Here is a 12,682-nt window from a genome sequence, read left to right as displayed (position 1 = left end):
TAGAATGCACAGGGTGAGTGTTGGCCAGTGATTTCTTGGATTTGGATTTTAAGTAGAATCTTGTAGTTCTTGTTTAAAGGACCATGATATATTTGTAGGTATGTCTTTGTGTTTCATTTTGTCAGTGGTTGTAGGGAAAATAGGCCAGCTAAAGAAACCCACCCTGACCCTGGAACTCAGAACCAGTAAAAGAAACACAGCCTAAATCTGGGACACCAGCCAGTGAAAGAACACTTTATCCCCAAACCCAAAACCCAAAAAACATGCCTTGACTCTGAAACTAGTGCCAAAGAAACACACTTCGTCCCTAGAATCAAAACCAGTGAAAGAAATATGTTCTGACCTTAGAAAAGCTAAGAAAGGCCAGTGAAAGAAACAGTTTGGCTCTGAAATCAGGGCCATCTTTGCCCCTGACCAATGAAACTAACCTATCCCTGAAGAGAAAATCTCCCTGGAGAAACTCTGCCCATAAGAAACCCTATGTAAACCACCCTGCCTGTTCAGTTGTTGACTGTTCTCTCCACCCTGGTAGACGGCCACTCTCCTAGACTCCTCCTTCCCAAAAAAATATCTTAAAAGAGTCTTAGGTGTGAAGATCTTCATTTGCCGGCACAGGGAAGAAGAACCTTGCTAAGATGTCCCTTAGGGGACTGAGCAGAAAAAAAAAACCATGCAGAGAAGTTCCCTTAGGGGGCTGGGCAAGGCAGAGCTGAACAAAAGAACCTTGCTGAGACTTCTTAGGGGACTGGGCAAGGGGGAGCAGAAAAAGTAACAACTTTCAATGGAGGAGATTGCTGCTTTTCTGCAGGGGTTTCCCCTTTACCAGAGTGAAGCAAAAGAAGCAATATCTTGCTTGGTCCAGAGAAGGAGCAGAGCTCTGCTGGAAGCCCCCTTAAGTGGGGTCTGAGCAAAACTCGGCTGTAGTGGCTCTCCAGGAGAGGAGCAGGATTGCTATATCCTGTGGGGAGACCATCCCCCACTGTACCACAACTCAGAATATAGCCTGACTCCCCAAACAGTAAGGATACCTTTTCCTCCAGAGCTGAGCTGTCCCATTGCAGCTCCAGCCACCACAGCTGTCCTAGCAGTTCAAGATATAGCCTGACTCCCCAAGCAGTCAGGATACCTTACTGCCACCGCCCCCCCCCCCAGAGTTGTAATACTCTCTTACAGTGGTGCCACTTGATAGGTTTTTCACCCCATAAGCCTTTCCACCGACGCAGCAATCCAAATCAGACCAAATTAGGAAAAGCCCCAGTTTAATGGGTAAAGCATTCCCAGGTGATTCTCTGGCCCCACAGAGACCACAAAACTGTGTGTCTGTTTTCTGGGATGCAGCTTATATACCCTCTGGGAGTGGTCTTGAGCTTCTCTGCGGGAGGAGCTGTGTTTGGCAGGCTTTAAAGGGGCAGGTTTGGGGAGAGAAATGGGGGAGGGGAGTGGAAGTGGATCTTCCACCAGAACATTCCAGACTCTTTGGGTATTTGGATGCCAGTGTGCCAGGAGTTGAGGTGGAGCTCCCACCCAAACACCACTTATTTTGTTGATTTTACTAATTATCATCTAATAATTTTGTTGTTTCTGTAGATAATGATAGACCTTCACCATTTTTTGTATTCAGAAAATTTACTATATTTTGCTATGATTCCTTGAGTTTTTGTTGGTTTGGAAACTTTCCATGGAGATAGCTTTATTTTCTTGATCTTAGAACCTTGCCTCTCCTCGTTTCTTGGCATATCTTTGTTTTCTAGTTATTGTTATCTTAATGTTTGGGTTGTTGCTGCTTAAATGATTGATATAGTTAATACTTTGGTTTGAGATTTTTTAAACCTTCTCATATATTATTGTCTGTTTGTATTAATTGGCTCCACCAGTCAACAAGATGCAGCCTAGAATCATCTGAGCTAACATCAGTTGAATGCATGCCCCCATCAGAATGGCTGGTTGCTGTCTGTTAGAAATTGTGTTGATTGATGATTGACATGGGAAGGTTATTCCATTGAGGTTTCAGTACCCTAAGCAAGTGGGTCTGAGATGGATAAGAGAGCTAGCTGAGAATGAAACAAGTGACCAAACAAGAAAGCCAGTAAACAATGTTTCCCTATGGTTTTTGCCTTCAGCCATGACCTTGAGTTCCTATCCTAATGTGGGTTGTGATCTGTCACTATCAGCCAAATAAACCTGTTCATTACCTGAAATGCTTTTGATTAGAGAATTTAATCACAGTCAGAAACAAGCAAGTTAGAACAAAAAGTGGTACACCAAAAGTGATTTTCTTGCTGCAAAGTATCTGGGAATGTTGATTTTTGGAGGAATGTTAAAGATATCAGGACTCTAGATGGCAAAAAATCATAGAAAGCTTCACACAGAACTTAATTGGCTGTGTGGTGACATATTGTGCACCCCAATAAAGCTTATCTGGGAAACAGAGGACAGAGCCAGCCACTAGATTAGACATAGAAGCCAGACAGTGGTGCACACACCCTTAATCCTATCGCTCCACACAGAGACAAAGATCCATTTGGACTCTGTGAGTTCAAGGCCACACTGGGAACAGAGCCAGGCATGGTGGCACACACCTTTAATCCCAACACTTGAGATCGCATGCCTTTGCTTGGGAAGCACACAAACCTTTCTTTAATCCCAGGAAGTAAGATGACAGAGCAGAAAAAGGTATATAAGGTGTGAGAAAACAGAAACTTACACTCTTTTTTTGGTTTTTCGAGAAAAGATTTCTCCGTGTGGTTTTGGTGCCTGTCCTGGATCTCACTCTGTAGACCAGGCTGGCCTTGAACTTACAGAGATCCACCTGCCTCTGCTCCCCCCACCCCCAGTGCTGGGATTAAAGGCGTGCACTACCACTGTCTGGCCAAACTCACTCTCTTTAGACTGAGGGTTTCATAGAGGTAAGAATTACTGGCTGGCTTGTTCTGTTTCTCTGATCTTTCAGCTTTCACCCTAATATCTGTCTCTGGGTTTTTTTGTTTGTTTGTTTTTTATTGTTAATAAGACCATTTAGCAATTTGTGTTACTTAATCAGCTATTCTTGTAGGACTTGGAATATGGGAGTGTGTAGGTAGAGTTTTCTGTCCCACCAGCCTGTTCCCAAATAACCACACTGAGCCTTATTATTAATTATAAATGTTCAGCTGATAGCTTAGGTTTGTTACTAACTAGCTCTTACAACTTAACCCATATTTCTCATCTATGCTCTACCATGTGGTAGTACACCCTTCTCCCCCACCCCAACAGCATGTTCATTGCCTGCTTCCTCTGTGTCTGGCTGGTAACTCAGCCCTCTGTCTTCCTTTCACTCTCGTTTGTCTGCAAGTCCTGCCTAACTTTTATCTGGCTATTGGACATTAAGCCCTTTATTAAACTGATGAGAGTGACAAATCTTCACAGTGTACAAAAGGATTATTCCATGGCATTTTCCTCTTTTTGTCTAATTAAAAAGGAAGGTTTAACTTTAACAGAGTAAAACTATATATAACAAAACAGTTATCAAGTAAGAATTGCAGTTACAATATCCAGTCCATTTGTATTTGGCAAATTTAGAGAAAATACTCTATTATCTATCTTATCTTTGTGAGTTTAAAATTGTTTACTTAATTTACTTTTTATCATAGCTAAGGAAAATTATAAGTTTAGCTATTTAGTCTTTAACTCCATCAAAGACCCCAGAAGGATGTAATATTACCTAATGACAGGAACATCTGGCTACCTAGACAGTCACCCGAAGTTCCTCTTTAACGTTGGGGCATCCGTCTTTGGCCTATAGGCCTAGTATATCTGACAGACATTTCTGAGAAGCAGGTAATTTTGAAGGACTGTCCTACCTTGTCTTGGCAAAGTTTGGTAGCTGCTTTCTTTTGAGTCCTCCTAGTCCAGTTTGGACAGTATACTGCCAGCAATTGAGGCAAAGACAGTTTTTTGCTCAGTGACTAGCTTTCGCCATAAAGAAAGCAAATTCCATACGGAGTTTCCTCAATACTAGTTATCTTCTTTGAAGTGCTGCCAGAAGTGGATATGTCTCACTGTCAAGAAAAGCCCTATGTTATTAAAACATTTTAAATGCCGTATTCTTTGAAGTGTTTGAAGACCATATCTATCTAATTATATCTGTTTAACCTTGAAAATATACATGGCTACAAGTTTGATTATTATAGATGACTAACTACTAACCTGTATTTCTTAATTACACATTACATCTTTAAATGAGTTGCATAAAGCACAATACCTCAAACAAGAGTAGAAACATACATACACTATAACAAAGATAACTTTAAATTTGTATCAATAAACTAAAATCCATACCAATGAAAGACATTTTGAGGTTAATGGTTTTTTTTTGGGGGGATTAAAGTAGATTCAACAATCTAACTGTTTTTCTATCATTCTTATATCCCCTCCTTTTTTTTTTTTTTGGAAAGAGATCTTTGAATCTAACTCTTTTGTTTAGCTTTTTTCTTGACCATGACCAATAGCAACTTGTAACCACCACCACCACCACCCCAATGATGACAAACATCCATAATCCATCCTTCTGGGAATGTGGATGTTGTTTTCTCTACTGCTTCCTGTTGTTTGGGGGTGCTGACATCTTTGGGGAACCTTAAAAAAAATCAGAATAATGGTTAAGTCTTGGCTGGAGTAGTCTGTGAGGCTGGATGATCTTAACCAGCAGCCTTGAAGCTGTTCTGGATGCAGAACTTTGAGAAAATTGCAACAGAGGTGTTTTCAGTTGTTGGATCACCTGGTCCATCCCCCTTTTACTGGTGTCTGGTCCCCTTGCTCTGGAAATACATAAACTTTTAAAGCTAACATACATATCTGCATTAATACAAGTATAGACTGTGCATTGTATACAAGTCAGCTAAAGATTTTTTTGTTTTATGTTTGAGCAGGTAAAATATACATCACTTGGCTTGTAGTTTTTGTAGGTTTATTTTTTTTATGTTTGTAGCCAGAATTTTCAGGGGATCTTCCTCAATCAGATCTGAACATCTCCAACCTTGAATGAATCTACAATCTTTCGTTTTCTATGGGAAAAAAAAGCATAACCTCTTCCTCAAAACAGCACATCTTTTGACTTCCATTTTGAAGTCAAGACATTTTTAAGCCAGGTAGTGGTGGCGCATGCCTTTAATCCCAGCACTCGGAGGCAGAGGCAGGTGCATTTCTGTGAGTTCGAGGCCAGCCTGGACCACAGAATGAGTTCCAGGAAAGGCGCAAAGCTACACAGAGAAACCCTGTCTCAGAAGACCAAAAACAAAAAAAAAAAGACATTTTTTAAATGTTGAGGTTGGTTTAGTCCAGCAGCCTCCATAATCCAGTGTTTCTTGCCAGCTATCACTTGTTTATCAGCAATCAAAAAATTTAAAGACAACACAGGATCCAGACTGTCCATGTATTTTTCCATCTTTATGTGGCTTTTTTCTTTTATATTACTTTACTCCTGTTTTAAGGACTTTATTATTTTTAAACCATCCTTTTTTCTATGACTGTCTATACACTTTTCCTTCTCAAGCTTATGTACATTTTTAAACACACTGTAACCTATTTAGAAGTTTCTTTGTCTGGATCTGTCTTTATTGAGCATCTGTAGTGTTCTCTGATCTCATGAGATGAATCTTAAGCTGGAGCTAGTACATAGCAGCTGGCAGCTGGCTTCATCCCACAGGTAGCTGCTGGGAGGTGCATCTCTATGCTCTGGCTGGCATGAGACTGTGAGACTAGCAAGCCACATTTGGCTTTATTTTTTGTGTCTGGAAACTTTTTTAAAGCTTTCTCAGGTTTTATGTGGAAATTTGTGCCCCTTGTTGGAATGCCATTTGTGTTGGAAGACATTGCTGGCTAGTCAGGGTCACAGCCTCCCCCATGGCCTGGCAGCTTATTTCATTAGGGCAGCAACATGGAGCGCCCTCCCTCATGCAAAGCTTCTTGCTCTCTACCTAGCCTTATCTGAAGAATGTCCCCTGAACCTGGAGGACTGACCTTATCTAAAAGCTGTCTCTAAACCAGATGCCTGATTCATCTTTAGTTTGACTCTGTGTGTGTGTGTGTGTGTGTGTGTGTGTTTTATTAAGAAAATTTTTATTCATTTTACATACCAATCACAGATTTCCCTCTTCTCTCCTCCAGCTCCTCCACCCCCCCACACACACTTTAGCTTGACTCTTGGCACAGATTCTTGCTAAGGAGACTTGCACTAGGAGCTCTGCTGTAGGACCCTATGTCACATACTAAGCCTTGTGATAGGACCATGCCACTTAATGAAAATTAGGCTTTGTCCAAAGGCTCTACAATCCTATCCCTTATAGACTGGAAAAAAAATTGAGCTGATTCAACAAAATCTGTCTCCTGGAGGGATGTGTCTGTTTGTGCTCATGGGCCATGCAAAAAGTGTTCTGTTATCCCTTTGTTGTTTATTATGTGGCACCAATGTTATTCCTTAAGTGGCACTGTTTACTATGCAAGAAAAGCCATGAGGTACAACAAAACCTACTATAAGAGTTTATTAGGGAAAGGAAACAGAAGGGGGTGCTTAGGCCTATGGAAATGGTCATGTAAGGAGAAGGGGGAGGGGTATGTGTGGTTTGCTTTTATGGGTTCCCACACACATGCACATGTGGGCTTATGTAGCTACACCATGCATGCACATAGATTACCTCATCATGCTGTGTGCAAATTACGTGATTGCACAGTGCATGGATTACATAGGATATAAGGCCCTGGGATGACTAAGCCTCTTGCTTGGCTATTGGACACCACCTGTGTGGTCATGTAGCTGAGGGAGTGGCCAGGACTTCCAGCACCCTTTTGCCTCTTTCCCCTCTTGACCTGGTGGCCATCAGGCTGAGAGGGAAAGTGGACCCTCACAGATGGCACCTGAGAACAGCGATTTCTGGAAGTGCAAGAATTGGTGAGCACCCCTTCCCTGATGGTATTGGCTTCTTTAGCTTGGCTGTCCCAACTTGAGGACCAGCAATCTCCTTCTCTTCTTTCTCTTCTTTGGACCACCTTTGTAGATCTGGATTAAGGTCAGTCAGCAACTGAAGTCTTTTGGTCAGGGCAACTCTCTGAAATTGGCTAAAGGTCTTCTACCTGATTTCTGGACCTTGACAGTCCAACTGGGCATGAACAAAGACCTTTATTTTTTCTCTCTTGTACAAAAACCTGGTAATGCAGCAGCCAGTTAAATGCCACTAGGGCAGCTGCCAACCTCTCAGATCTGCAGACAGGCTTAAGCTTGTTAGAACGTCTCATCTTCCTGGGCTAAATTGCCTCAGGAATGTTGAATGCCTCTGATAGCATTTCCTCTCTTTTCTATAGTGGGAAATTCTTCACATAAGAATGCACAGGAGTACAGCCTGTCTTGGCTGACATGCGAGTGAGCACAGAACAGAGCCTATCTCTTGGAAGCCCTGCTGTTCAAGCAGGGGCTGAACAGAGACTCCTGAGTCACCCTGCCTTGTGATCTGGGCGGAGCAGAGTCCATGTTCCTCGTGAACAGGGCAAATGGAGCCCCCTGTCCAGGCTGCCATGTATGGGCAGCCTGCTCGTGGGGCCGATCTAAAGCCCTGCTAGGGTGCAGGCTGGGTCCCTGTCACTGCTCTTTCTCTCCCTAAACTACATAAATTTCCTGTCCATACGTTTGTTACAAAGTATAAGTCAGATGGAGAGGTTCCTGCCCCTCACCCCTACCCCTACAACATCTGCAGCTGCAGATTCCTTCTGCCCTGCAAGAAGGAGTGGCCTCTATCCCTCCCCAACTCCCTGCCTCAAAAACAAAAACTAGGCTCTCCCGCCACCACAGCACAGCCTGTACCAGGGTTGGGAGCCCCTAGCCACACTGAACTCGTGTCCCAACTGCAGCTTGTAGATAGCCTACTTGAGGGGTGGCGGCTTTTTGTCTCACTGTAAGTGCAGCTGGAGGCTCACATGAGCCACTGCTTGGGCCATCACAGATTAAGCGCACTCACCCCATGCTCGGTAGCTCCAATGGCAGCGGGTGATGGATGGATGCGGGTGATGGATGGCCGAGGTCAGGGATGAGGTCCGTGGGAGACTGCTCCCCCCACCCCATGGCTAGGATGGCCTTGTGGGAAAATGGGCTGGGGGAGATAGTGCCAAAATGTGCCAAACCACCTTGCACCCTCTTGGTAGCACAACCTGCTTAATACCAGGCCTGCTGAACTCTCCCACAACCCACTGCACTGCCTCCCTCCCAGGAAAATCTCACCTTTCCTCCCCAAGCCAGCAGCCAATGGGTGTAGGATACCTCCACCATGCTGCCTTTTACCATCTCCCAAAAACTACAATCCTGACTAAAGACCCACTAAAATTCTTTTTCTATATCTTAAAATTATTAACTTTTCTCTTTTATTTCAAAATCTATAGGATGCCTGCCCATCAGGCAAAATTAAAAATCTATGTAATTCACAAAGAAATATCCCTCTCATGGGAAGTTTTTGTCTATTTCTCAAGAAAGCTGTGTTGTTAACAGTTTGTTCATCAGTTTGTGCATTCTGGTGTGTCCATAAATATCATTTAAATATATCATAAAAACAAAGATGGGTTAAATATCTTTGTCTTTTATTGTCTTTGCAAGTCACCATGTGGCTACTCCTTATTTGTGGGACCTCAGAATATATCTGAGCCCTCTGGCCACTAGATTCAGGTTAACAAAAGCTTACATATCCTTTCGGTATGGATAACATTAAGGATTATTTTTTTGATGCTCTATTTTATTAAAAAGCTGTTTCTAGATTTGGGATCTGGCTCTCCCCTTCCCTAAATTCAAGCATGTTTAAAAGCCTCTTTATGTCCTTTATCAGGCTGAACCTTCTGACACAGACACTAAAAATGAAACATCAAAAAAATTTATATAAACATTCTACACCGCCAAATTTATAAGTTCATTTTATTGGATTTAGTTTAAAAAAATCTATAAAAGGATGTAAAGTTTAAACCTTAAGTTGTGAAGATCTAAACAAATGTCTTAAGGTCTAAGAAGGTATATTAAGGTATATAAATACAAGCTGTAAACGTCTGAAGATGTAAAAGCTTAAATTATGATAAAAAATGACTTAAGTATTTAAATGCAAGTAATTAATTGGAAGTTATTAAGTTATATAAATACAAATTGTAAAGGTCTGAGGACATCAAGACCTGGATTGTGAGGATCTAAAAAAGATGTTTTGGAGATACTTGGATGGATACAATTTATAAAGATATAAAAATGGCTTAAGGTATATAAAAAATGTTTCAGATTTCTTCCCTTTGCTATAGTATTATGATATTAAGACTTTAAAAGCTCAAAGTTTTAGCATTAACCAATAGAGTTATTGGTTAATAACAAGCTATTAATCTAGCTCTAAAAATACAGACTACTTATTGTTTAGTCACAAACTCAAGAGTTTAAGTTTCCACGGGGTGGGAGGGTGGAGGGTGGAGGGGGGGTGGCAGCGGTGGCGGCGCATGCCTTTAATCCCAGCACTTTAGAGGCAGAGGCAGGTGGATCTCTGTGAGTTCGAAGCCAGCCTGGTCTACAGAGCAAGTTCCAGGATAGGCTACAAAGCTGCACAGAGAAACCCTGTCTCAAACCCCCCCAGAAAAAAATCAACACAAAAGTGTAAGTTTCCTTTAGTTATCCTCTAAATATAGACTTAAAGGTACTTCTCATTGGACTGAAAACATCTCTGTTCAATCAGTAACTGATTCTCTGGACATAGAAAAAATGTTCATGCCTTTTATCCCAAAGCCATAGCCTTTGCTATGACACCAAGATATAAATCTGTTCCAGCTGTTTTACAGACACCAGTAACTGCCTTTTCTATAATGTGGATTTCAGTATAATGATAATACTAATATATCTAAAACTTTCATCTCCTTTGGTAAAAACTAAAATTCATATAAGCTTCCAGGGATCAAAACCATAAGGCTTGCGTCTGTCTGTCAACAAATCAAACAAAAAGGGTTCCAAATGTAAAATTTCTCTTTTTCTGCCCAGCCTGTATCTTAACAGAGTTCCACCTGGCTGACAATCACCACCCCCCCCCCAACAAAAAAACCAAACCAAACAAAAAACTCCTGTAAATTACAAGCTACTTAGCTCTTGCCTTACTAAATGCTAATATAAACCAGTCCCGCTGATATAAGTGCTCCCTCCCCGTCACCTGGAACAGCCAATCAGATGCTTCTTACAAACAAGCCTTTGCTTAAGCCTCTCAGCCTTCCTGGGCCCTGACAACATATGCCTTAGCTCACCTGGAAGCATCTATGGAAGGCATCATCCCTGCTACCATAACAGCAGCTAGATAGGTAAGTTAAACAAACAACTCACTAACACCAATGGCTAATGAGACCAGGTAATTTCCTGGAATTCTGGGAGCTGTAGTTCTTAAAAGATAACACCTACCCAAGTACCAGGTAACTTCCTAGGACTTTGGGAATTATACTTCTTAAAATATAATAACAAAGCCTTATAAAAAGGTATGATTACATATGGGTTTTGTCCATATAAGCCCCAACAATGTATATCAAAGCCATACAACTAAAAGGTTTCCAGATGATGGCTCTGACAAGATTTCATCTTGGTCAATATTTAAAATTTTAATAAAAGCTAATTTTAACTTTACCTCCTGTCCCATATATATATATGTATTTATACATATATGTATATGTATTTATGTATGTTTCAAATCTGGGACAAGAGGCTGAGATGCCTATTTAACACATCAAAGCTAGACCTGCTGCCAGGTTCTCCCAGTGCCCCCTAGTCCTTACCTATTACAGGGTATGGCTCACATACCCTGTCCTAAATTTAAAAATTAAAAGAAAAACTAATAAAGGTCAACTTAAAAACAAAAATGACCATCTACACCTCTAGCAATACAATTAGCAAAGACAATGGCCACCCTAAAAATATTCTATATCTACAGAAAATTTAAACACCCTCCCATCTTGGTATGATGGATGGCCTTACCCCATGAATGGAATATGGAAGAGTCCTGACCTCCTCATAGCAGGAAGAGGTTTCTTTGCTTGTGGTTTTTTTTTTGTTTGTTTTGTTTGGTTTGGTTTGGTTTGGTTTTGTTTTTGTTTTTTTTTTTTCTACAGAAAGGACCAACTGAGGCCTATTTGGATCCCAGCCAGAAATGTCCAGCAACACACCCCCAACCAAAAAGATGGCTCATCTCTCACTGTCTGGTCAGGGACAGAGAAGATGGAAGAAACTCCACCCCTTGAAGAACAACAAAATCTCCTGAAGGGACATCGATGACTTGGTGGCCACTGCCCAAGCCATATGCCCTCCCACCTCCTCTGCTATTTTAATGGCAGTCTTTATTATATCATAGGGCTGTCCTGCCACCATTTAACCCCCTAATTCTCAACCCAACAGTCACCACTGGCATGTTTTCTTTGAGGAAACCTATTAGGACAAAAAAACAATGAGATTGGATCCATGGACTGTCCCAACCAAGGATGCCATCCCTATTTCAACACCTAAATAACCATCTCACTATTATTGTAGATGACTCCTGGAATGAAAGATAAAGAACAGTAGTCATAGGAAAACAGTTAGGTTAAATATCTCTCTGCTGATGTTCATATTTCTCAACAGCTATTGCAGACCTCCCCAGTCCATGCTAACCCATAGAAAAATTCTTAAAGAGGAGCTACAGCTAAGAAGAAATGCTCAGTCCACCCTAGCTACAGTATGTTCAATATGTTGTTAACTTTCTCCCATTCACCACCTACCTTAATGCCTCTAACTGCTTATTTTATATATCGAGCAATAGACCTCTGCTGGCAGCTGTACTGGTTAGTACCCCTCTCCTTTACCCTAGGACCAGTGTCTCACTAACATCACTCTTTCCAGGCTGACATGTAAGATAACCTCCTGCACAGACACCCCCTTCCAGGGTTTACACTATTGTATGATTATTCCACAGGTCTGTCCATATGAAGAGAAAGAAGCAACACTGCTGCTAATCAAAGACAAAAGATATTCCTTCCTTTACTGATAGCAATAAGACTTGCCATCTTGTCATCTCCTTTGGATCTTCCAGGGCTACAGCTGCCATCGTCCAGACACATCATCTGTCTGGAGACTTCAGATACAGACTTGATCAAACAATGACATCTACAACTGAGAGCCTTGAGTCACTTGAAAAACAGATGAAGTCTCTTGCCAGGGTTGTGTTCCAAAACAAAAGCGCATTAGACCTCATAAGTGCTGAACATGGGAAAACTTGCTTGGTATTAGGGAAAGAATGTTGCTTTTATGTAAACAAATCAGATGTTGTTAAACTAATGTCAACACTCTCAAAAAACTATACAAAGACCTACTCTCAAAATCCTAGTCTGTATAACAAATTAGCCGGTTCCATAAATGCTTATTTTCTTGGCTCCTACACTTTATTGGTACTCTGATTATGCTGTTTTATTTTGATGTTTGCTCCCACCTTATTCAGTTCGTCCAGTGACAGGTCACCACCATTGCTTAATTACCAGCAGTCAGGCAATGGTTCACTACCAGGCCCTGGAACCTTCTGACACAGGCCACAGGTTCTTCAGGGATTAAAATGACACCTCTCTATTAAAAAAATAAAATGAGAGATGTTGGAAGACATTGTCTCAGAGACAGAGGTCTCAGCCTCCCCATGGCCTGGCA

The 12,682-nt window shown here is 41.5% G+C and overlaps 1 long non-coding RNA gene and 1 pseudogene across 1 annotated transcript; both read left to right on the top strand.

Moving 5' to 3' along the window:
* LOC114686965 overlaps positions 1-12,682 on the top strand; it is a 52,892-nt pseudogene that overhangs the window by 15,856 nt on the left and 24,354 nt on the right.
* LOC119089243 lies at positions 9,564-12,359 on the top strand. The gene is made up of 2 exons (XR_005093122.1): positions 9,564-10,326; positions 11,125-12,359. It is a non-coding gene; the product is annotated as an uncharacterized LOC119089243 (long non-coding RNA).

Source organism: Peromyscus leucopus, chromosome 17 (genome assembly GCF_004664715.2).
Source record: "Peromyscus leucopus breed LL Stock chromosome 17, UCI_PerLeu_2.1, whole genome shotgun sequence".
Taxonomy (NCBI): Eukaryota; Metazoa; Chordata; class Mammalia; order Rodentia; family Cricetidae; genus Peromyscus; species Peromyscus leucopus.
The sequence above is the reverse complement of the archived record's forward strand: the minus strand, read 5'-3'. Positions and strand labels throughout refer to the sequence as shown.